The sequence below is a fragment of the Diabrotica virgifera genome, chromosome 5 (assembly GCF_917563875.1).
Source record: "Diabrotica virgifera virgifera chromosome 5, PGI_DIABVI_V3a".
NCBI lineage: Eukaryota > Metazoa > Arthropoda > Insecta > Coleoptera > Chrysomelidae > Diabrotica > Diabrotica virgifera.
This window is the reverse complement of record NC_065447.1, coordinates 208,670,720-208,698,429: the sequence shown is the minus strand read 5'-3', so window position 1 is coordinate 208,698,429 and position 27,710 is coordinate 208,670,720. Positions and strand designations below refer to the sequence as shown.

General features: G+C 33.0%; 1 protein-coding gene across 5 annotated transcripts in view; it reads right to left on the bottom strand.

The window, feature by feature from the left end:
* Nucleotides 1-27,710, bottom strand: part of LOC114336805 (tyrosine-protein phosphatase 10D) — a 365,560-nt gene that overhangs the window by 153,901 nt on the left and 183,949 nt on the right. The gene's annotated exons all lie outside the window — the stretch shown is intronic.

Genomic DNA, 27,710 nt, shown 5'->3' with positions numbered 1-27,710 from the left:
TTTTCAACCACAGATTGCTATATTCTATAGTCCACAAGATCGAGACCAAAATTTCATTACTGTTCTGAAGCTGAAGCTATTTTCTCGTAATATTTAATATAATTTTTTTATTAGGAACTAGCCACAATAATATTAGTTTGAAATATGCTCATTTTGATGAAATTCACTTTGGAAAAGTTGTCAACATTTGAAATTCAATATTTGAAATTGAATATTTGAAATGAATTCAATATCGACACATACCATCTTTTCGTAGATTTTAAATCGGCCTATGATAGTGTCCTAAGAAATAAATTGTATGAAGCCATGGATGAATTCCACATCCCTGACAAACTGATAAGATTGGTTAAGGCTACAATGCGTAAAGTCGTTTGCAAAGTCGAAATAAAGGGCGAACAATCACAGGCGTTTGAAACGAATATTGGGCTGCGACAAGGAGATGCGCTGGCGTGTCTCCTCTTCCACATAGCTCTGGAAAAGGCGGTCAGAGATGCCCGAATAGACAACAGAGGAAATATTTTTAATAAATCTTCCCAAATTTTGGCATATGCCGATGACGTGGACCTAGTTGCCCGCACAACACGCAAACTAGAAGAAATGTATACCACCTTCTCAAATGCCTCAAAAAATATGGGCCTGACAGTAAACGAGGAGAAAACTAAGATGGTGGCATCAACACCCAACAATAGAGCCATAAACATCGGTCACCAATTCTCTGTTGATAACTCTACCTTTGAAGTGGTGGACAAATTCACATACTTAGGCTCCCTGATCACCAAGGAAAACGTCATGACAGAAGAAATCAAGCGAAGGATAATCCTAGCGAACAGATGCTATTTTGGACTGAGTAGACATATGAGAAGCAGAAACTTAAGCCAACAAACCAAAATAACCATATACAAAACCCTTATACAACCAATGTTGACATATGGATCGGAGACATGGACCATCTCCAAGGCAGATGAAAACCTTCTGCTTATATTTGAACGAAGGATCCTGAGAGGCATATTCGGTGGCATCTGTGAAAATGGTATTTGGAGGAGGAGGTACAACTACGAGGTATACCACAGATATAAACATATATTTGGTGGAAAAGACGTAGTATCTCTTATAAGAATAGGACGACTAAGATATGCAGGACATCTAGCAAGATCACAGCATAACAACCCTCCTAGAATAATCCTTATGTCACAACCTGTGGGAAGTAGAAATAGGGGTAGGCCAAAACTTAGATGGAAAGATGGTGTAGATGAGGATGGGAGAAAAATAGGCGCAGCAAACTGGCAACGGTTGGCAATGGATAGGACTGACTGGCGTAATAGACTTGGGAAGGTCGAGGCTCTTTCATAGGGCTGTAGCACCATTGATGATGAATGGAATTTATCAAAAAATTTTTAATAAAAAATAACACACAAAACAGTCAGAATTTGAGACCCCTGGCGGCAGTAACATAATTTGAAACAATATTTTTTTCAACCACAGATTGCTATATTCTATAGTCCACAAGATCGAGACCAAAATTTCATTACTGTTCTGAAGCTGAAGCTATTTTCTCGTAATATTTAATATAATTTTTTTATTAGGAACTAGCCACAATAATATTAGTTTGAAATATGCTCATTTTGATGTTTTTCACTTCGGAAAAGTTGTCAACATTTGGTACCTAGTATGAAACAGTGACATAAATGCTTGGCAAACCTTTTTGTTATTTGACAATTAATCATCTAGATCTAGACAAATTAAAATGTTCTAAACCGATACTATTTATTTATTAGTAAATTTATTGATTTACTTATTAGTAAACGACATATTTGATTTGCACCTTGTACGATTTATATACTTAGGGCCGGTTGTTCGAACGCTAATCAACAATGATCATTATCAAATATTTAATTACTGTCACCAACTGTCAATATCAACTTTGTTTGGGTTGCTGAACACATAATTAATTACAATAATTATGAGATTTATTAATCGATTATGTTAATAATTGTTATGTTAATTGATTAACTAGTCTCATAATTGTAATCAATTATGTTTTCAGCAACCCAAACAAAGTTGACATTGACAGTTGGTGACAGTAATTAAATATTTGATAATAATCATTGTTGGTTGGGTTGCTGAAAACATAATTGATTATAATTATGAGATTAGTTAATCAATTAACATAACAATTATAAACATAATTGATTAACTAATTTCATAATTGTAATCAATAATTATGATTTCAGCAACTCAATAAAAGTTGACATTGACAGTTTTGGTGACAGTAATTAAATATTTGATAGTGATCATTTTTGATTAGCGTTCGAACAACCGGCCCTAAGAGCCGCTATAGGTGAAATTTCTTAATCATTTTAGGCACGATGGGACCCTATAACTAAAATAGTAGAACCTAAAAGAAAACGTTTAAACACTGTGCCGTCACTTTTCAGTGGCACATGCGTCGACAGTGGCGCATCAAACTTTTCACTTATGGACGGGATAAATAAATTAATAGTTACCCTCCCTTACTAACAGAATTAAATTTTTTCTATTTTTTTAAGTGCTATGTAATTAACACATAAGATTCAGCGTAATTTTAACCCACCACCTCCTTCCCCCTGCCCCCACGATCAAAAACTTCATTTTTCGTTTTTATTTTTTTTGTGGGATGCAATCAATTTTAAAATTTCAAAAAATTCACACGCATAGCTGAGGCTTTTATAAAACATGTCTATTTTTTATAGACCCGTAGGTAGAGTGTACATAACCTCAAAAAAATAAAAGTAAAATTTTTTTTCAAAAAAGCGTATAACATTTTTTGGGGAATAGCTGCAGGTCTAATTTTTTCTTAATCTTGTGTGTTTTATCAATAGTATATTGTACAACAAGAGAGAAAAAAGACATATTTCTCACGAGCGCAGAAGTTTGTTGGCACGAGCCGAGGCACGAGCCGAGGCACGAGCCGAGGCACGAGGCGAGTGCCGCAAATCAAGCGAGAGAGAAATTTGTCATTTTCTCTCGTGTTGGACACTGTACTTTTTCTATGGATGCGTTTTTGTCAATAGTTCAAACTTCAAAATTAAATAATTTAGGTGCTTTTAGGTGTATTATATGCCTAAATTGAAATAAAATACATATATACACATAAGTATTTAATATTCTTAATATTTATATAGTTTATTTATTTAAAATTATAATTCACAGTTGAACAGATTTAAAAGGTAATTTTTGATAAGTTTTGACAAGTTTGAACCCATTTTGTTTGACAAAAATAATTGTGTTTGTATTGTGCATGTTACCATGGAAATGGCGATCATATGTATGTAAACCGACGGTGAACCCGTGAGAAAAAATATTTCTCACTGCAATGGCCGACTTTTCTCACTGCCTGAGAAATTGTTCATTTTGAATGTATGTAAGTAGTGAGAGAAGTTGCACATTGTATAACATCCATAGAAAAACACTATATTTCTGATTTTTTTCAGATTTTTCCGTAAGGCTCACCCCCTTCAAAAATCCGAAAAACTGTTTTTTGGGGGGTTTTGGGGATTTTCCCTATTTTATAGACTTCATAATATATAAAATAAATTTCGTTTTTATAGGTTATATGTAACTTGAAGTAACCGAGTCCTTTAGAATATTTAAAAATGATAGAAACACGTTCAAACCCCCCAAAACCTCCTTAAAAAACAGTTTTTTTGATTTTTGAAGGTGACCAGCGTTACAGAAAAATCTGAAAAAAATTAGAAATATAGTGTTTGATAAAATGCACAAGACTAAGAAAAAATTAGATCTGCAGCTATCCCCAAAAAAAAGTTATATACTTTTTTCCAAAAAAAAAATTTTAAAATTTTTTTGAGGTTATGTACACTCAACTTACAGGTCTATAAAAAATATACGTGTTTTATAAAAGCCTTAACTATGCGCGTGAATTTTTTGAAATTTTAAAATTGATTGCATCCCACCAAAAAAAAATAAAATCGAAAAATAAAGTTTTTGATGGTGGGGCAGGGAGAAGGGGGTGGTGGGTTAAAATTACGATGAACCTTATGTCTTAATCACATAGAACTTAAAAAAATGAAAATAATTGAATTCTGGTAATGAGGGAGAGTATTTTTTAATTTATGTATCCCGTCCATAAGTGGAAAGTTTGATGCGCCACTGTCGACGCATGTGCCACTGAAAAGTGACGGCACAGTGTTCAAACGTTTTCTTTTAGGTTCTGCTATTTAATTTATAGGGTCCCATCGTGCCTAAAATGATTAAGAAATTTCACCTATAGCGGTTCTTAGTCTATGTCTATTATAAAGTGATGAGCTAGCTAATAACCGGCAAAATAGCACAAAAGATGGAAAACGTATTAAGTTGTGAGATAAAAAGAAATGAAACTAGTCGAGCTGGGAAATTGAGCGATATTAACCTATGAATTTATATTATATTGATTGTTTCCCACCTTTACACGTATCAGATGAGTATGTCAACTAAAACTGTCACTGTGACAGTGGCACTTGCCAAGCTCATCCGATACGTTTAAAGGTGGGAAACAATCAACATAATGTTAATTCATAGGTTAATATCGCTCAATTTCCCAACTCGACTAGTTTCATTTCTTCTTATCTCACAACTTTATACGTTTTCCATCTTTTCTGCTATTTGCCGGTTATTAGCACGCTCATCACTGTATAAATAAAAACTTTGTAAGATGAAGTTAGCTTTCAATCCTAATAGCAAAATTAATAATATTGAAAATATTAAAAATATTACTAAAAGATTTTTAAATTGAAAACTTATTGGTACATCTCCAAGGCTTCTACAATCTACAATTTGCAAGCCAAATGGATGCTGCAGTGAAGACAAAGGGAAGGAATTCTACACTATGCAATTCACATCCCCCGTCTGCAGCTCGGTAAAGATATTTACCCCGTCTGCAGCTCTTTACCGAGCTGCAGACAGGGGATGTGAATTGCATAGTGTAGAATTCCTTCCCTTTGTCTTCATTGCAACATCCATTTGGGTTGCAAATTGTAGAAGCCTTGGAGGTGTCACCAGGGAAATGTACCAATAAGTTTTCAATTTTAAAAATCTTTTAGTAATATTTTTAATATTTTCAATATTATTAATTTTGCTATTAGGATTGAAAACTAACTTCATCTTTCAATTGCCAGATGACGCTAGTCACCTAATACCTTCACTTCGGTTGCAATGGGTGGGAAAACCTCTCGACGCTAGTCAATTGGGGTATGGAGAACAGTGCCTACGTTCTTTCCGATGAGGCTCCAATAAGAGCCGAAAATCGAGATTCAGAGGACTGGACTGCGCTCTGTATTCTAATTGAAAAGTAAGATTGTTTTGCCTTCGCATTGCAACTGAATAAAAATGGTATACATTTTTATTTTATAAAAACTTTGTGTTTCACTAACCACACCCGCCATCTAACATTACCGTTCGGCGGGCGATAAAGAAGCCCACGGGCGCTAAAGTGGCACTTTACGCCCGCCAAATGTATACATAATATGGACTTTACCGCCCGGTCGTGCATAAAGGTTATAAATTAGTAAAAGTAAAAATGCTTGGTTAATTTTGTTAATTAGTTTAGTCACTTTTCTGGTGAGATGGGTTATTGGACTTTCTATTTGCATACACAGGGAGATCGTGTATGTCCGTCCACGTTTGAACCGGACTATAAAACCATAATAGCTTTTGTAATTTAAGCATATAAAATATTTTATGAATGTACTCGACAAAAGCGAAGTTATTTTCTACTTAATTCTCACGCTTGATGTCGTGCAATGCTATCGACGTCACATACTAAATAGTCCATCTTGTAAGGCAGATCGGGTACAAAAAAAATTCTGATTCGGATTCTTTGCGGGTTCCTGTTCAAAAAATGTCCCCATGAACCCTTTCAGTTCCACTTTAATATTTTTCTAACCTCAGCTCCTGTGCCGACAGAAATAATTTCGTTTGAGTATTGCGCTATTTCGTATAGGTATAGGATGCGCTTACGCGTTCATGGCACTAATCTAGTTATAATTGGACGCGGGTATGCGTCACCGGAGCTGAAAGGCCGGGTTAAACAAATCAGAAGGGGCTGGGCGAAATTTTGGGCAGAAATTGTTGAAACAAATTCAAAAGATATTTTTTTAGGTTTTTTTGGGTAACTCTAAATAAAAAAAGTCTCCTATCATTTTTCTCACAAGTTGATAACTGAATTCGCTCTGCCGAGATTCACTTTGACACATTAGGAATAGGAAACATACAAGACAAAAATTCCTACCTATTAACTGCTCAGATCAACTTATTCTTTCATTAAAAGAAGAAGAATTATTAGAAATAGTGGGGTGTATACTAATCTCATACAATTTTTCTGATTTGTTATCAATCATAATGGTGTAAATATAGTTATTTTTCTACGGCCGTGCTAAAACAGCCATTTTCTAGCACGCATTTCGTTTCCGAAAGTTGCACATTCCCGCACGACCTGCGTGAAAGTAAATTTTCCCGCACGGCCTGCGTGAAAGTAAATTTTCCCGCACGGCATGCGGGAAAGTAGAATGTCTTCTAATATGACATTATAATATACTATAATACATGCAATAAACTAATATTTAGAAATTATTTACTAATTTATTTCAAATGTATCTTATTGTGTTCATGTTTTAATAAAATTAACGCAATAATTCGATGAAATAAAATTATTTTGACATAATATTTAAAAGTCAAATCAGTAGAAAATTACAATGGTTTTAAATCGTCGTCATGGAAACCAATATCGTCGTCGTGGTAACCCATTATAATGAAATTTGAGTTAGGAGTTAATTGAGTTAGGAACAATATTTTTTCTAGGGCCGTACGTTTGGAAAAAAGCCACAAAACATAGAGTTATAAAAATTTTTATTTAGAAGTGAAAATACATAAATTAATTCTTTGACAAGGTTGTCAAAACCAAACTTGCAATATAATGGGTTATCACGACGACGATATTGGTTTTCATGACGACGATTCAAAACCATTGTAATTGTCTACTGATCTTTTAAATATTATGTCAAAATAATTTTATTTCATCGAATTATCAGTAGTAATTGCACAAGAGCTCTGAAATTATTGAATTTTTCCCGAGTGACACTCTGACAGTTTTAATTTCACGAGCCGAAGGCGAGTGAAATTATGTCAAAGTGTCACGAGAGCAAAAATTCTATATTAATTTCAGAGGTCGAGTGCAATTTGTTGCGATTATTTCATAAATAAAACTGTTCAAAACCAAAATTTTATTGTAATTTATTTATGTAAGTACCATTAAACACACAGTTTTTATAAATATTTGACGATTGAAAGTCATCACTTTTATAATTTTTAAAACATTAATTGTCATTAATGTCACTGAATGTATTTTTTCGTAGCAACGAAGGGAATCTGACGTAATATACTTAACGACGGGAGATTATCAAAAATTATCGATTTAATTCAGATTTCTGTAGCTTTCTATTGGTCAGAATCTCCTATGAATGAAATAATCGCGCTAATTTCCTTAAAACACAAAAAGATAAATTTGAAATAAATTAGTAAATAATATCTAAATATTAGTTTATTACATGTATTATATATAATACAGGGTGAGTGGGGAGGAATGTGCCAAACTTTAAGGACACCCAAAATCCCATTTAACGACAATGTTAACATTATGTCATATAGCTGTGTAACCAAAGCACTTAGAGACCTAATTTTTGTTTTATTTTGAAACTACATGCATTGTTTAGTCCCGCGTAGATTTTTGTAAAGTTAGAGTGAAAGAAACATTTATTTTAAAAAATTTTAAAATACTCATACAAAAAAACCCAAAAAAGTTTGGATTTTATTTTTTATTTTACTTGTTTTTGTACATTTTTCAATAAAAATTTACGCGGGACTAGATATTATCTATCTATTACTGTAAAAATTTGGACCTTTTATCATCTCAGGAAACAAAGATATCTGACATCAAAAGTTAAAAACCTAGTATTCGGGAAATCGCAAAAACATAAAACACTCTTAATAGGCTATAACGCTACCGGTACACGGTAAGTTGAGTGCAGACGTTCAGAAAACAAATAGTTTTGTAACCATGGATATTTTATACTATAATGTGTTATATCAGGGGTTCCCAACCTTTTATGTCTGGCGACCCACCTTATGATGTTTTTTCATATTCGCGACCCATCCCTCACCCATGATGATATATATGTACGTTATTCAGCTACTGTAAGAGCCACCTCGCGACCCACCTGAAATCTGCCCTCGACCCACTAGTGGGTCGCGAGCCACCGGTTGGGAAACGCTGTGTTATATATATCGTTGGAAAGAGAAGATTTCAGAGAATAATTTTCAATCATAACCCAACAAAGTTAAAAAGTTAAATTTTCGGACTTTGGGTGCCCGTAAGACTGTATAATATATGTAAAAATAATCAAAAATAACTCATAATATGTTGTTATTCGATTTTCATTTGTTTCCGAAATACGGGATGTTAAAATTTTTCTTAAAAACTGGCGATTTATTTATTGCTCTAAAATCGTTTGAGGTTTGCAAATGAAATTTGGTGGGTTTTAAGACATGGTTATTGCGCATGTTTTGACACACAATTAAGAATTTTATATTCACCATTGGTGAGCGTACGGGTAAGGGTCTGAAATTGTTTAAAGAAATAAAAATAGTACGCCAATGAGATATTTCAAATTAAAAATTAGTTTTGAATTCCCTGTTCAATTTGTGATAAAAATCTATCTTTCCATTTTTTCATACGACGCTTCGTTTTTATGCAAAAAAATAAAATATTTTAACGCTTCCAAAGTATTCGAAATAAGTTTCTACACATTCAGATTAGAAACTTCGTCGAAAACTTTGTAAGCGTTAAGATGTTTTATTTTTTGCATGAAAACCAAGCGTCGCATGAAAAAATGGAAAGACAGATTTTTTATCACAAATTAATCGAGGAATTCAAGAAATATTTTAAATTTGAAATATTTCAGTGGCGTACCATTTTTATCTTTAAAAAATTTCAGACTATTATCCGTACGCACGCCAATGGTGAATATAAAATTCTTAATTGTGTGTCAAAACATGCGCAATAACTATGTCTTAACACCCACCAAATCTCATTTGCACAACTTAACCGGTTTTAGAGCAATAAATAAATCGTCAGTTTATAAGAAAAATTTTAACATCCCGTATCTCGGAAACAAATGAAAATCGAATAAAAACATATGAGTTATTTTTGATTATTTTTACGTATATTATACAGTCTTAAAGTTTGGCACATTCCTCCCCACTCACCCTGTATATTAACCCTTAAACGCCCAACCTTTTTTAGGTTCCATGTACGCCCAAGGGTCGGTAAAAAATGACCACCTCGAAAATGGCTAATCTATTTATTGAGAGTTGTTGAAAATGGATTAAACTTAAGAATCTTATGCTTAATATACACAGCATCTTCTAAAATATTAATATAAACAATTTACAAACCTTACAACAAAATTCCAATGTACCGGGTGTCCCAATAAGAATGGCTCTCGGCCATATCTCAGGAACGGTTTATAGTAGAGCTTTGAAATAAAAAATGTCATAACAAAAGTTGCCTCAGGAAAAGCCTGGAAATTATTTTCATAATTGTGGGTCCACCGCTAGAGGGCGTAATTGAATATCAAAAATTAAAAAATCTAAATTTTACAAAATTTTCCTAATGAAGGGGCACTGGAAATCCGATTATTGTATTCTTCATCAAATTCTGCGCATATTTGATTAACAAGTTTAACTCAACTTTTGCAAATAAGAGGTGGGGGTGAGTGGGAACCTTGTTATGAAAAAATGGCTGTAAGTCCGGTTCTGCTAAATCAAATTTTGAAAACTGGGTCTTGTTGAAGACATATCTTTTTCTTCAATGTAAGCGTGATAACTTTGAACCATCCTAATAAGTAATAAGCCAGCTGGGAGGCGTTATTTAATTTTTTTCAGAAATCTAGTTTTCTTTGGAAAATATTAAATACAAGTATGCATTTTTAATCATACTTTATAAAATTAGATTAAATTAGCAATAGAATAGCAAAAACCGCATGTCGATACCTTTTGTCTATCACAAGATATCTCGAGAAACGTGTAAATTTTATACATAACTGTTACTATCACCGGTAAACTAAGTTAATGAAAAGTAGTGTGCTGTGGAAAAAAACAAAATAACATTTTCCAGATGTCAACGTATAAAAATATAATTAATTAAAACAACAATATAAAGAGAAACAATACTATTAAAATTAAATATAACACAGAACAAAAAGAACTACTTAGTGACGACCTAAATATTCAAATTGTTGCCCATCATACACTACTCTAGAATATATTATCCAGATAATACTAAACGCCATTCAAAGCATATCGAGAGCAGAAATTGAGACTGCTGTTCAATCTACTCTTGAAAGAGTAAATGTTTGCAACGAAAATGATGGGCAAAAATTTGAACGTTTATGTCATCACTAAATAGTTGTTTTTATTTCTTTGTAATAGAGCTTTTCAACGCTTCTCATTTGTTTCGAGCCTATGTCATATGCCGTATAATCCGTGTATAATATTAATATACGAGATATGAACGAGGCTCGAAACAAATGAGAAGCGTTGAAAAGACGTAATATACGTTGACAGCTGGAAAATGTTTCTTTGTTGTTTCCATAGCACACTACTTTTAATGAATTATTTCGTTTACCGGTGACAGTAACAGTTATGTTTTTAAATTTACACGTTTTGTAAGATATCTCGAGATAGAAAAAAGGTATTAACATGCGGTTTTCGCTATTCTGTTGCTAATTTTGTCTAATTTTGTAATATGGTATTAAAAATGCATGTTTGTATTTAATATTTTCCAAGGAACACTAGATTTCTGAAAAAAATTAAATAACGCCTTCTAGCTGGCATATTACTCAGTAAGTTGGTTCGAAATCATAACTTTTACATTGACGAAAAAGATCTGTCTTCAACAAGACCAAGTTTGCAAAATTTTATTAAGCAGAACCGGACTCACAGCCAGTTTTTCATAACAAGGTTCCCACTCACCCCCACCTCTTATTTCCAAAGGTAGACCTAAACTTGTCAAATCAAATATGCGTAGAATTTTATGAAGAATACGACGATCGGATTTCCAGTGCCCCTTCATTAGGAAAATTTTGTAAAATTTAGATTTTTTAATTTTTGATATTCAATTACGCCCTCTAGCGGTGGTCCCACAATTATGAAAATAATTTCCAGGCTTTTCCTGAGGCAACTTTTGTTATAAAATTTTTTATTTCAAAGCTCTACTATAAATGGTTCCTGAGATATGGCCGAGAGCCATTCTTATTGGGACACCCGGTACATCAAAATTAACATACCAGTAAAAGCCAGTAATTCAGATTTGTCGATTTTCTCCATATTCGTTCTTTCAGCCTCCTCATTGGTGGATAATTATGTAGATTATGTAATTATACATCGATAATTATATGGATTATCTTCCTACCAACGAGAAATTATATAGAAACCTTTAGTAACAAGTTTTGCCAACGGTGTACTTTTTATGCCCATCCATATTTAACTCAAGATGCTGCTTTTATTTTCAAAAATATTGGTAGAACCAAATTAACATTCGATAATGGGCTGTCTTTTTAACAATAAATAATTTAGAAAAAAATTTAAACACGTAATAAATATGTTACAAGGGAATACGCATTAGGTGGACATTTTTTACCCACCCTTGGGCGTTTAAGGGTTAAAATGCCATATTACAAGGTATTTTACTTTCCCGCACGCCGTGCGGGAAAATTTACTTTCACGTACGCCGTGCGGGAAAGTGCAACTTTCGGAAACGAGATGCGTGCGTGAAAGTGGCTCTTTTAACACGGTCGTAGAAAAAATAATTATTGATTGACGTAAGGTTTATGTTATTTAATGACTGTTTACTATTAATAATATTGGCTATGAGCAGGTATGTTGGTTGTGTAGTAATTTCCAGTCACATATGCAATTGAACTTCCCAAAAAAGAAATTACTAACATCACTAGACAGTTGTGTCTCAGAAAACCGAATAGACCTTTTTTTAGTTCTCGAGTTATAAGTGATTTAAAATCTGAAAAATGCCATAATACGCATTTTCGAGGCTTGAAAACTCGTATGTAAATTATTATTTTTGAGCTTGCCAAGTGCCTTAATTGAAGTTTAAACATTAAGTTTCAGGGTTCTGAAGAGTAATCGGGGCTTATTTCAATTTAGACCGCTGTTTTTTATTTATTAATAAATTATTCGCGTCCACTCGACTTTTATGCTTCTGCGCTGGCTCGGTAGGGATGTACTTTGGGACGTGCTTGCTGAAGTAAATGATCTCTGGTCACAATATTCAACAAATGTGGAAATTGGCATTTCATGTAGTTGAAGATCAAATATATTTTATATTATAAACATCATCTGTTTATATGCAAACCAGGTAGGGTCTTATTGACTTTCACTTCCTGCACCACTTTGCTTCTCCGTCGTTACCTTTTGGTGTTCTTTTGAAAAATAAGATCTCAAACTTTTTTTCTTATTTGTAAGTGCTTTCTCAGTGATTCCATACCTCACAGCTAAATTCCGGTATACATCGTTCCTTTTATTTTTGTTGGTATAAGACCGGCTAGTTATGTCCCATAATCATTCATGAGACCGGTAGTCTTCGATGAATTCGAGGGTTTGTTCGTTATTCATTCTTGCCACCAAAAAAACACACTAAAATAAACACACAAGAAAAATAATATAAAAGTGACTAAAAATGAATATAAAAGGCACGTTGAAACGCAAACAAATCCAACTGCGGTGGAACTACGGTCGCTACGCTGTGCGCTATGAAAAACCGGGTCCAGGACTGTAAAAAGGAATGTCTTAGCGCATCGTTTCCCAAAGTTTTTTGGTCGAGGAGCACTATTCAGGACAGAAATTCTGTAGGGAGCACTTACCATAGTGCACCTGAAACCTATATAGGTGCCACAGAGAACGAGAGAGATATTAGTTGGAGGGGCGATATTAACCAATACAAACGAAAAACAAAAATAAAATTAACACACAGATCCTATTTCCTATTTCTATAATCTTAAAAAACGTAATGTCTTTATTTTAATGTGAAGAATGAGGCTGCCTTGATTTGCACAGGTTAGTAATATCCGGTTGAATTTGGGATAACTGCATCGAATGCCAGGTTCCGCATTCTGTCGAGATCTATATTTTGTTTTAGTGGCCACAGAGGCAGAGAATGCTGCTTCACATAAGTATGTTGTTACAAAAGGAAGAAGAAAATTTTCGCGTTATCTGACACAATTATAAATTCGTCTGTGAGTTGACACCAAAACTCTACTAGGCGATTTACTTTCAAAATGTTTCTTTATCGCAAAATCCGATGTTAAATCTATCAGGCATTCATGCTGCTGAGATGTTAAGGAAGCTGGTTTTTTTTAACATTGCAAGGTATGGATCTGCAACCCAGAAGTTTTCTTTAATTTTGTCGTGGAAATCCTCAGGAAAATAATTATGGAAGTTTTCAAGTAAATTTAGCAAATGAGTGTGGAACTCGTTAAAGACAGCTTCAGGTATGTCCGATTCCAATTCTTCTCTAAATTCTGTGATTAGTGGAAAGCTATTCATATTTTTATTTTTCACCGATTCTGCCCAAAAAATTAATTTCTTCCTATACGCTTGTATTTCATCATTGGCGTTAAGGAGAGTAGTTATTGTCTTCCCTGAAGTGAGACACTAACTTCATTGGCCTTGTTAAAAATATCTGTTAAATATGCCAAAATTAACCAATGCTCGTTACACAATCGATCACCCAAGACCAAATTGCTGTAAATTGGGAAGGTTCTAACTTCAGCTCTCATTATTTCAAAGAGCCTAGCTGAACATTTACCGCGAGAAAGCCACCTTACTTCCGTATGAAGAAGTAAAGACGAATGTATACTGCTCGTGTCATCGCACATCACTCTAAACAGATTTGTATAGGGCTTTTCATTCACAGTCATTTGTTTCGAGCTTCTGTCACATGTCGTATAATCCGTGTATATTAATATTGTACACAGATTATACAACATACGACAGAAGCTCGAAACAAATGACAATCGATGAAAAGCCCTATTCAGTGGTCGCGATTTGATAAAATTAATTATCTTCACGGTTTCGTCCAAGACTACTTACGGAAGGCGGCATTTTCTTCACAGCGAGGCTATGGCGGTCGAGGATATAGTGGCTACTGCTGCATTCCTTGGCTTTTTCCTTTATTCTTGAAATGACGACCGACGTTCTTCCAGTCATCGCCCTCGCGCTATCGACGCAGTTATCCCAGTTACTATTCTCTGTGAAAAAGCTTTCAATTAACTTGAAAATTTCGGCACCAGTTCTGTTAGCTATCAATGGTTTGGAAAAAGTAGATCCTCTTGAAAAGACTCCAAGTGCTGGTACCACACAAACGCTATTAAAATTGCCAACCCAGCTGCATATGCTGACCGTCGCAGTTCGCCGTATTTCATTCTGAAGAAATCAGTGGATTTTTCATTACATTCTGGATGCAGCTTTTCAAAATGACGACGCATTTTAGCTGGAAACATTGAACTGTTTGGCAACACTTTGCCGCAAATTACGCACTGTGGTTTGTTGTCACCGGTCTGAGAGATTATAATTTTTAAGTAGGAATCATTGTATTTCCTTTAAACCGATTTTTTTCCTGTGGAACTGATATTCGCAGAAGAAGAAGGCAGTTCGTTGAACACTTCTGGCGCATTTGGCGTCACTAACTCTTCCACAGACTCTTCAGCCCGTCGAATTATTTATTGTATCATCCAAATCTAGTCCTGGATAATCACAATAACATATTTTAACTCTTTAAGATAATACACATACCTGTTCGATGTTGAAGCCACTGTCTCTACTGGAGTGACTGTCAGTGGTGCTAACTATTTTTCTGAAGGATCCAGTCTTCAACCAGCCATCGGTTTATTATCGTCATATAGCGGAGCACCTGTAGATGCTTCGCGGAGCACAGTTTGGGAAACGCTGCCTTAGCGCATTCAAATCGGTGACAAGGTATGCGCTGCGGAAATCGTTTAGTGCACGCAAAAAGGAACGCAGTGTGGACATAGCTAGAAATTTTTACATACGGGAGCAGGCTCACAACATGGACTAATTTACGTCACATACCAAACACCTTCCACTCAATCTCGTTAACTGATTTGCATGTAGTATGAAGCCATTTTTATGCTGGGTCACAAACTAAATCACGATGACAAACGTGAGAATGAAATTATACAGATTTAAGTTTCAATTAAACATAACTAACATGCCTCACGGTAATAAACGCAATGTACAGTTGTTAGCAATGTCTTCGTATAAACAAGATATTCTCGCCTCGGTTAAAATAAATTAGATTTGGGATTATTAGAGCAAATCCTTATGATTTTACTAATGCCATAATCGCCATAATGAATTCTGTGCCTCCGGTGACGCGTTACGATATTTTAGTATATTCACGATTTTAGATTGGTTGTATGTATTTATTATGATGAAGTAATTATATTTCATTAAAAGTTGAAGCTGTTTAACTACGTTAGAAACCCAGAAATAAATTCTAGAAGGTTGATTATGCTTTTGTTATATTTTACAAAAAGAAGGGAGATATCAGCGACCTTAGAAACTACCGACCCATTAGCTTACTGTCACAAGTATATAAAATATGCTATTCACAAGAGTTATTAGCAACAGACTACGAAGTTAGTTAGATTTCTATCAGCCAAAAGAGCAAGCAGGTTTTAGAGCAGGATATGGCACGAATGATCATTTACAAGTAATCAAGAACATAATAGAAAAGAGTATTGAATATAACAAGCCATTATTCCTGATATTTGTTGACTAGGAAAAAGCTTTTGACACCATAAGTCAAAAATGTTAAAAGCCTTAACAGAGTGCCGTATAGATAATTGCTATATAAACATGATTAAATAAATCTATCAAAATGCGACAGCAAGCGTGGAACTGGCAGGTAAAAAGACCAACGCATTTAAAATAAAACGGGACTGCGACAGGGAGATACAATTTCGCCAACATTGTTTACACCATTATTAGAGCATAATATGTTTAAAAACGCAAATCTGAGTGAAAAAGAATTAATGTCAACGCATAAATTATTAGTCATTTGAGATTCGCTGACGCCTTGAAGTCATTTAGTTCGACTTCTATTTATTTTCCACACAATACTGACTACCAGTAGCACACCGCGGTTTTACATCGTTCCATGGAGTTAATACTTCTTACATGTGCAAGTGATATTAACTACACTAATACTACTGCTAATACTTTTATTTTGCTGGGTATTAAGTGTAAACGACTGTTACTGTTTAGCTCGAAACTAGGGAGGGACTTAATATACTTACACTAATAGCCTAAGAGCTAGTGAACCCTCCGACTAACGGTCCTCCTGTAAGGCTAGAAATTTGTATAGCGATAATTCATGGCACACCAAAGCTAAAAACCATGACCTGGCAGGCATCAGCCCTGCACGTGTATCTAACAGGTGAATCGAAAAGTGCATAGTTTAGGGGTAAAATAAACTTTCTCCTGTAAGGTTTAAATTTAAGTATGTGTTTGAGTAAGTCATTTAGAAGAAATGTGTACAATGACAGGCGATTCTGAAGAGCATAAGACCTTGCCAGGCGAGGGGAAAGATTAGGGGTTTTTGCATCGAACAAAATTTTTTTAGGTTTTTTGAATCATTCCAAACAGAAAAGGTCTTTAGTGATTGTTCTCTTACGTTAATAGTTTTTGTTATACAGAGTTGTTGTTTTTTTGCATCGAACAAAATTTTTTTAGGTTTTTTGAATCATTCCAAACAGAAAAGGTCTTTAGTGATTTTTCTCTTACGTTAATAGTTTTTGTTATACAGGGTGTCCCGAAAAGATTGGTCATAAATTATACCGCACATTCTGGGGTCAAAAATAGTTCGAATGAACCTAACTTACCTTAGTACAAATGTGCTCATAAAAAAAGTTACAGCCCTTTGAAGTTACAAAATGAAAATGGATTTTTTCAATATATCGAAAACTATTAGAGATTTTTTATTGAAAACGGACGTGTATGATTCTTATGTCAGAAACATCTTAAAACAAAATTATAGTGAAATTTGTCCACCCCATAAAAATTTTATGGGGGTTTTGTTCCCTTAACCCCCCCCCAAACTTTTGTGTACGTCTCAATTAATTCATTATTGTGGTACCATTAGTTAAACAAAACGTTCCACTAATCCACAACTAATCCACAAGGAAAACTTTTTCCTTGTCGATTTTAAAAAAAAATTTTCTGCGATTTGTCAAATTTAATCAAAGTTAATTTAATAAAAAAATGTTTTTGTATACCCTGTATAAATAATTATGTTAATGTTTATATTACTGAATAGAGAATTAAATAACCTTTCAAATGAGCTATCACACAACCCCTGCTCTCATTTAAAAAAATCATCGATTACGTTATCACGCCCAGATGGATGACGTCACTAGTATTATACACAGGGTGAGGCAGATAAAGGGCCTATTAGAAATATCTCGAGAACTAAAGGTAACAGACTCATGAAAATTAGCACGAAGGGGTTTTGAAGAGTGATCTATTTAATGAAAATATTCTTATCTATTTGCTACTTCCGGTTATACCGGAAGTTGCCTATAACTTCGTTTTTTTAAATGGGACACCCTATATATTTTTACATTTTTGGATTCTATTCGAAGTCTTATTTCTTAAAATATGAGGTTTTGTATTGTTATACAGGGTAGTTTAAAAGATAATTACGTTCTTTGATTAATTTCGTAGCAACTTTCACACCCTGTATAATTAAAGTAGTTTGACAGCAAAAACTTTATTTATGTTTAAATGATTTTTAATATAGTCCACTATTGTCAGAAATTATTAGTATAGCTAATTGTTGAATTTTAGTATACAGGGTTGGTCGAAACTCGGAATGAGTATTTCCTGAGTTTTCTTAAATGAAATACCCTGTATTTTAGTATTGTATTGAAATGATATTTTATGGTACTTTTTTATTTCTTAAGCATTCCCTATACCTAACTGCTTTAATTTGTGCTTAATTGTTAATCGCACCAAGAATCTTAACTACGTAAGTATTTTGATAGCTCAACCATTATTGGGAATTTTAACGATCAGTCTAGATAAATATGTATTTATTTCTGAAAAATTATTTGTGACTGAATATTTTCAAGGCCAACCTAATAAAATTTCACGTATTTTTTGTTGCAATTAATGTTTGGCTTGAATCACCAATAACTCACAAATTAAAGCAGTTAGGTATAGGGAATGCTTATAAAATGAAAAAGTACCATAAAATATCATTTCATTACAATACTAAAATACAGGGTAGTTTCCATTTAAGAAAACTCAGAAAATATTCATTCCGTGTTTTGACCAACCCTGTATACTAAAATTCAATATATAGCTATACTAATAATGTTTAACAATAGTAGACTATATTAAAAATCATATGAACGTAAATAGGGTTTTTGATGTCAAAGTACTACAATTCTACAGGGTGTGAAATCTGCTACGAAATTAATAAAAACACGTAATTATCTTTTAAACTACCCTGTATAATAATATAAAACTTCATATTATATTAAGAAAGGAGACATCGAGGAAAATCCAAAAATGTAAAAATATACAGGGTGTCCCATTTAAAAAAAACGAAGTTATGAGCAACTTCCGGTATAACCGGAAGCAGAAAATAGATGAAAATATTTTCATTAAATAGATCACTCTTCAAAACCCCTTCATTCCAATGTTCATGATTCTGTTGCCTTTAGTTCTCGAGATATTTCTAATAGGCCCTTTATCTGCCTCACCCTATATATGCCAAAAAGTACTAATTTAAAAATAAAAATCGACCTATCTGGGTCGAAATGAATTTATGCCAACTCAAACGTCCTCACTTATACTACAGTGTCGCGCTCGCTTGATTAGCAACTAAAAAACAAAGGGGTTTCCGATATTGTATTGCAAAAAACTCTTTGGGATTTCATCAATCAATGTTTAAAGAATATCCACCTACCTTGACATTGAAATTTTTAGTTAAATGTCCGATTTAGGGTTAAAAATGGCCAATTTCGTAATTTTCAAAATTTTTAATCGCTTATACATATAACAAAAACTATTAACCTAAGAGAAAAATCACTAAAGACCTTTTCTGTTTGGAATGATTCAAAAAATCTAAAAAAAAATTGTTCGATGCAAAAAAAATAATTTTAGGAAAAACCCCTAATCTTTCCCCTCGCCTGGCAAGGTCTTATGCTCTTCAGAATCGCCTGTCATTGTACACATTTCTTCTAAAAGACTCAAACACTTAGGTACTTAAATTTAAACTTTACAGGAGAAAGTTTATTTTTCCCCTAAACTATGCACTTTTCGATTCACCTGGTAGATACACGTGCAGGGCTGATGCCTGTCAGGTTATGGTTTTTAGTCTTGGTGTGCTATGAATTATCACTATACAAATTTCTAGCCTTACAGGAAGACCGTTAGTCGGAGTGTTCACTAGCTCTTAGGCTATAACGTTGCCTATCTTTGGAACCACATTAAACAGGATTTAATATCGTATCGCATATTATGAAAGATGTGAAGTCTGTTACGTAGAAAGTGAAATAATACAAATTTTCAAAAAAATGGAGTTAATACTGTTTAGCTCCGAGGTATACACACACAAATGCATAAACGCACAAACGCATAAAGTACACATAAATAATGCAGAAACACATGAAATAATCAGAATTTGATGTTACATAGGACAAAAATCCCACCATCATAAATATCTTTTCAGCCAAGACAGCTCTTAACAACCTTCAATTTTGAAAAGACATGACTTCTTTGGCGGTTATACGACTCTTGTTAACGTATTTCTTAAAAAATCTTTTTTTGAGAGGGAAATTCGTTTACTTAAACTTGTTAGTAAAACATGTAATTTTCATTACAATCAACTGTGGCTTAACCCCACAAAAACAAAATATACAGGTAGTTTCATTAAGAATTGCCCATTTTTAACTAGAGAAACCTTAGTAGAAAATTCTAAGATTTAACCTAAAACACTTAAATAGAATAAATATTCCTCCTTACCGAGATACTGAGTGTTTTACTACAAATATTTTAAAATGATCTTAACCCATTGCTTTAACACCTTCCAACATTTTTTGTTCAAACTTGACATATTATGTAGTTCCATTTTATCTTTTCCATTGCGTCATGATTCATTTTCAAACAAATTAAATCAAAACATAAAGTAAAACGTACGTCGATATGTATATATACATTGTGTATACTATACTGTATATACCTACTATGCAGGGTGTCCCCGAAAATAGTGCGTTCCTTTAAGGTACGGATATAATACACAATGTAGAACAAAAAAGTTCTATAACATTTTTTTCTTAAGTTAACGGTTTCCAAAAAAATTACATTGTTGTCCATATAAGCGAACTTTCATTTTCATAAAATTAACTAATCTGACATCACTGTACAAGAACTGTTTGTGACTAGGTGATTGACATCAGCAATGTAGGTCAGACAGTAGACACCTGCAAAATAGTTTATACCACCCTATGTGTGAAAATCAAACAAAACGAGAATTTGTTTGTTTGTTGAGGATGAAGACAGGGTTTAATGTACATAGTAAAATTCATGGGGCAACTATTTTTGAATTGCCACTGTGTCTATCTTTAGATTTTGTATACATAGTTGTCAGATTTCAATTTGCATACCAAAATGTATTTTCGTTTTTTGGCCAAACGGTTGAGTTTAGAAAAAAATGTTATAAGACTTTTTTGCTCTACATGGTACCTTCTACCTGTACCTTTAAGGAACGCACTATTTTCGGGGACACCCTGTATACATACTACACACATCGACGTACGTTTCACTTTATGTTTTGATTTAATTTATTTGAAAATAAATCATGACGCATGGGCAAAGATAAAATGGAACAACTATAACAATACACATTTTAATGCAAGGATACTTTAACTAAATAGTGTTAAAAGATAGTAGTTTTCCGGTGTTACCAGAGGCGTGCTGTAGGGACATATACTTTCTTTTCCCCTTCAGAATCTACGCCACTGTCGTAATATTTATTTCATCATCTTTTTTTGATTCTTAGTTACTTTACTTTATAATCGTATTGAATCCATTACCTTTAAACGCAAATACATACATAACATGAAAACGACTTACTGTATCGCATTCAGACAAAAGAATGATATTTACGTAAAAAGTACCGAAGAATAAAAAAACATGCTGAAATTATTATTACGAGAGTGGCAAATATAGTGAGGGGGAAAAAGGAAGTATATTATAAATATCCCTACAGAACCCCTCTGGTAACAGCAGTGTTGCCAATCGCATTTCTCTAGATTATCTGATGATCGCTCGAAAAATATTCGATTTGTCACGAAAAGGTACGCTGGGTCCAAAATTATTCTGTTATTAAAATCAATGTTGCCAATGTTATTCTTTAAGTCCCCTTAACAACCATCAAATAACAAAATCCGTTGTTCGTACGCCAATCAGTTGATTGTAATCAATTATCATTATGATAATTAATTGATTAATTAATTATTAATTATCAATTAACGTAACAATTATTTACATAATTGATTAATTAGTCAATTAATCTCATAGTTGTAATCAATTATGTTTTCAGCAACCCAATCAAAGTTGACATTGACAGTAATTAAATATTTGATAATGATCAGTTGATTCCATTTCTGATTAGCGTTCAAACAACCGGCCCTTTAATCTGCTGGATTCTCTGTTTCACAGTTTATAAAATTTCGTTTATAGATGAAAATCTCGTGTCCTAGCTGATTACCTAATTCATGTATGTAAATACTATTTACTTACTATTATTATATTATTCGTATTTTGTATTATCGTAAGTGTTAAATTCTAAATAAATAAATAAATCTAAATATTTCATTATTTGGATCGTTATATTTATTATAACGATTTAAGTAAAAAAACACTTTTTTTACAACCGTGTTAAAAATGCTACTTTAAGGCACTAATGCTTTAAAATTTTTATGGCACTGCAATTCGTATTGATCGTATAGGCAATTTTGATGTAATGTCAAAAAAATATAAAAATGGAATGTCAGTCAAGTTCAAGTAAAAGTTTTTGTAGATATTGTTCTGTAATTACGTTTGTAGAAAAACTATTGTATGATATGCGTGTTAAAAAGTACATTTTTAAGGCACTCATGAGAATTGCAGAACTCGCTATCGCTCATTCTGCAAACTTTCACATGCGTGCCTTAAACGTGTACTTTTAACACTTATATCATAAATAACTATTAAATATTATTTTATTAAAACGTAATAACTACCTAAACTAGGTACTAGAAAAATAAATAATAAATAAATCAATACAAAAAACTACAGCTACATTAATAGCATAAGCGCAAAATTTCTAGTCAATGCTTTTAAAATGCATTATGTTTTTCAAGTCCTGAGAAAGCTAATAAGTATTATTTAAAAATTTAAACGCAGAATGAAATATTACATTACTACCGAGGGCCGCAAGTCCCTGAAGATAATTTTTATTATAATAAGTTACAGGGGTGAAAGAAAAAGAGAATATTGAGTGTGATTTTTAATTTCAAATATCTCATTCAAAAGAAACATTTTGTTTATTTTAAGGGACTTTCGGCCCTCGGTAATAATGTAATCTTTCATTCTGCGTTCAAATTTTTCAAAAATATTTATTAGTTTTCTCAGGATTCGAAAAAAATGAATACGTTTAAAGATTATTTCAAACAGACGTTTACTTAAGCACTGCACTACATAAAATGAAAATAAAACTAAATCGTGCGTGAATTAGCTTTCATAAGTTTAAAGACTAAAAACTAAAAACTCATAAATAACATCGGAGGGCAGACGGTTTCTGAAATTTGAATTGGATTAGTATGCCTTAAGTGGAGGCACTTGTGCATTTAAATTCTAAACAAAAGAATTGGCACATGTCCCTTTTGTCAAAAGATGAAAAATCCACGAGGAAAATAAACTTCCTGTAGCTGGCTGTATACCATAAATCACAAAAATACCAAGTTTCTTGTAAAAGGTATATATTAAAATACCCTAAATAAGGGTCACAATACAAAACGTTTTCGGATTAAGGAATCCATCATCAATGTTTGCAAGCCCTAAAATTAAGTATAACAAAATTTGCATGCCTGAGCCACCAAAATGTGTAGGATAAAAACCCTTTAAATGTAAATAATAAAGATATTTTACATATTTATATAAAATTCATCGGATGTTATAGATAAACCTGGATGTTACCCAGGGCAACACAGGACTCTCCCCACGTGGTTGGAACTTTTTTTGGAGAAAACCTCACATATTGGATTTCAATTGGAGTTGGCCATTGAAATCCAATATGTGAGGTTTTCTCCAAAAAAAGTTCCAACCACGTGGGGAGAGTCCTGTGTTGCCCTGGGTAACATCCAGGTTTATCTATAACATCCGATGAATTTTATATAAATATGTAAAATATCTTTATTATTTACATTTAAAGGGTTTTTATCCTACACATTTTGGTGGCTCAGGCATGCAAATTTTGTTATACTTAATTTTAGGGCTTTTAAACACTGATGATGGATTCCTTAATCCGAAAACGTTTTGTATTGTGACCCTTATTTAGGGTATTTTAATATATACCTTTTACAAGAAAAGATGAAAAGTATCGGATGTCGGATGTCACTAACATTCATCCAGTATAAAAATTTGGGTAGAACAAAAGAAAATTAATGTGTTGTTGGTGTTGGGAATATATGGATGAGAAAGATTTAGTAGATGATAGATACACTGAAAAATATACACAAATATCCGATTTATTTAAAGGTACGAAGAAGATACGACAACTTTCAAAAAGGTACGCAAATCGGATAATTATCCGCCGATTGGCAACACTGGGTAACAGCGGAAAACGATCTTTTAACACTATAACAGTTAATGTATCCTAACATGCGTAAACTGTTTGTCAAGTTTGAACAAAAAATATTGGAGGGTGTTAAAACATTGGGCTACAATCATTTTAGAATATTTGTAATAAAACACTCTGTACCTCGGTAAGGAGGTTAAATTTTCGTATTTTGTGCTAATGTTTCTCCAGTTATGTACTATATTCGTCCCATTTCTGCGTCAACCTCGTAACTACGAATAGCAAATTTTTCAGGAGAGCAACAAAAACGTTTAATGTTAGTTAAAAATTAAATTATTATATTAATGTTAATTAAAAATGCAATAATTTTAGTTACTTGATAGTAATACAATTTTCCGCAAATCGCCAGGAAATTTTGACATTCCTGTCAAAATTTCTTGAAGAAAAAGTCAGGACTTCCTTACTGTAAGGAAATGTCATTTCCTTACTGTAAGAAAATGATATTTCCGTAATTTCGTGTTCTATTTATAAGCGTCAAGTTTGACAATTCAACCTCAATACGTTTCCATAGTAACCCAAGTAATTTTATTAGGAATTTCAAAGCACCATTTATTTGGGAATAAAATTATCGCGTTTTTTTTAAATCAATCAATATCTGTCGAATTTTAAACGATTTGCGGAAAAATAGTGTTTACCTCGTAGGAAAAGCCACATTCCTGGACTCTGTGTTGCTAAGTCTCGGCTTGCGCCTCGACTTAGCAATCTTCACAGTCGTCCAGGAATGTTAAGATTTTCCTACCCGGTAAACAATGTACTATTAATTGTTAAAGGCTACTAAATATTAGCAGTTCCAAATAATTTTCAGGCACGCAGATTCATTTACAACAATTTTACCAAGTCAACGTCAAAAATGAAAAAAAGTGTAGATACGAGGTTGACGCAGAAATGGGACGAATGGACAATTCTTAATAAAACACCCTGCATGTTTTAATTATTATATTCTAGATGTAATTAATTAATGTAATTAATACGTTAGTATTGAGGATTCAAAATTAAGATAAGGGAACCGAAATATCTGAGGTGGTCTAAACCACTGGTCATAAGAAAATAAACAAGAATCCCACACCACCACGCACGTCAAAACAAAACCATCTAATAAACCACTAGAAGGATATACCTGTGTGTAGAGTGTAGATCCTTTCTTGTGGAAGGTAAATTATTCATCGCATATCAGATCCAAGATTATGTGTAGCAACAAAGAAGGTGTATCCGATAAAAACTATGTTTATGACCTTGTTCGGATATTGGATTTTTTCAATGACAAAACCTACATGGAGTGAATAGCCCATGTCCGGTTACCTCTCTACATTTTTTAACTCATTGCTTCGCTTGACCGGTTTTGCAATTTTGTATGAAATATTTGTTGATTTTGTCATAAAAACATACAAGGTTACTTCCGTTATTTATGAAAGATAATAGTAGAGGATCCGATATAAGGTACCGATCTGTTTAATGGATAAAAATTATTAGATATGTAATTTAGTATATTAACAATTATTATAAAAAAAAAGTGGTGCCGATGTAATTTTGTTCACCCGTGTTGAGCTGCCCCCCCCCCCAATTGCAAAAATTAAAAAACAAATAGCCCTGATTTATGAGCTTTCATATTCCGCAAACTAAAAATTTTGAGCTCGTTCCACTGAGCAGGAATTTAATACTTTGGTGGGGGGGCTAAGTCAGCCCCCCACTACTTAAAAATAGGAATATTGAATCGGTTTTTGCGGCAGAATTACGAGGTATTTATGAGCTCTTGAAATTATATAGTTCCGATTTTTGAGCTCGTCCCCTTCACCCCCAAAGAACCCTTTAATTGATTTAACTTAAGAGAAAATTGCTGAGAAAACTTAAAATATATCGTATTGCGGATATAATTCCTATAGCTTATATACTCTAAGAATCAACTATTAAATCACGTGCATTTCGATTATTGAGCTACAACCCCTTCGCAAGAAAACCACCCTATCTTCCCGGCTTAAGAGAAAGTTGTACTTAAAATGCATTAAATTAAATATTTGGCGACTATATATCATTTAATAATTTATATGCTCCCAAATTACGCGCATTTAGATCAGTAACTTGCAATTTATTTTGTATAGTGCAGTCACTGAAGGTAAAAATCAACGATTACCTTTCATTTCGGTGAACCTTCATCGATTTTCACGAAAATTGGTCAGTGGAGCCTTGCGCCACCTTGCGCCTTTACCCTGAGGGTGGAAAATTATTTTATAAAAAATAACTGCACAAATCTATAAAGGAACAAATTATAAGCAAAATTTATTATATAAAGTTATTAAAATAAGTCAATACTTTTTAAGTTATTAAACATCAAAAATTTTAATTATTCGTGAAAAAAATGCATGTTTTGAAGCGGTTTTTCGTAAATCACTGAAAAACTGTAAGTTTTTGCAAAAAAGTTAATAGTAGTTTAATTCGTATAGCTTATATTCTAAGAATAAACTCTTAAATCACGCGCCTTTCGATTATTGAGCTACAACCCCTTCGCAAGAAAACCATCCCATATTCCCGGCTTAAAAGAGAGTTGTACTTAAAATAATTTAAATTAATTATTTGGCGACTAGATATCGTTTAATAATTTATGAGCTCTCAAAATATACGCATCTCAATTATTGAATTGCCATTTTCTTTCTATAGTGCAGCCACTGAAGGTAAAAATCAACTATGACCTTCGATTTCGGTAAATCTCCATTCATTTTCACGAAAATTGGTAAGGGGATAGAGGATACGTCAAGAAAGAAAATTAACAATAACAACTTAGCCGGGGATATATGTCACCCCTTCTCGGGGGTGAAAATTACTTAATTAAAAATAACCCCACAAATCACGAGAGGGACAAATTCTAAGCAAAATTTGTTATATGTTATTAAAATAAATCAATACTGTTTGAGTTATTAAAGATCAAATATTTTAATTTTTGTGAAAGAAAATGCATGCTTTAAAGCGATTTTTCATAAATAACTTAAAAACTGTAAGTTTTTACAAAAAAGTTTTCATCACTAAAATTAAAGCTAATAAAAAATATAATAAATTGCTGACTTGAAAAACCCTTTAATGTAAATTTAAAGTAAGTTATAGGTAATTAAATGTATAGTTTTTTCTGCGACTATTCAAATCTAAGGATTCAAGCTTAAATAACGGGAAAGAAATGCATTTTATAACACTTACTAAATACTTGTCAAAGTACTTAGAAATACCTATCAAATGAGCTCCAGAAAAAGTTGATAGCATCAAAATTTATACTCCAAAAATTTTTACAAAAGAATGAATTTTTTTTTAATCACTGTTAATTTTTATGATATCAGGCACATCCAACTATTTGAAAGGTAATTTCAAGAGCTATAAAACTGTATTACATTTAGGCCCGATATTTTATGTCTCGATTAACAGCCGGTTAGTTCACCGGGGTTTAATCGTGACCTCTTTAGGGTCTCTTGCGTTGTAATAAATGCAATTATAAGTATTATTATTATTCTTATTTATAATCATAATACTTGTAATTGCATTTATTACAACGCAAGAGACCCTAAAGAGATCCCGATTAAATTCCGGTTAACTAACCGGCTGTCAACCGAGACATAAAGTACCGGCTTAATCTTTCAAATACTTTAATTTTTAGGATAATAGGTTAAAGGGCTCCAAAATTTAGGCTTAAACGTTTCTA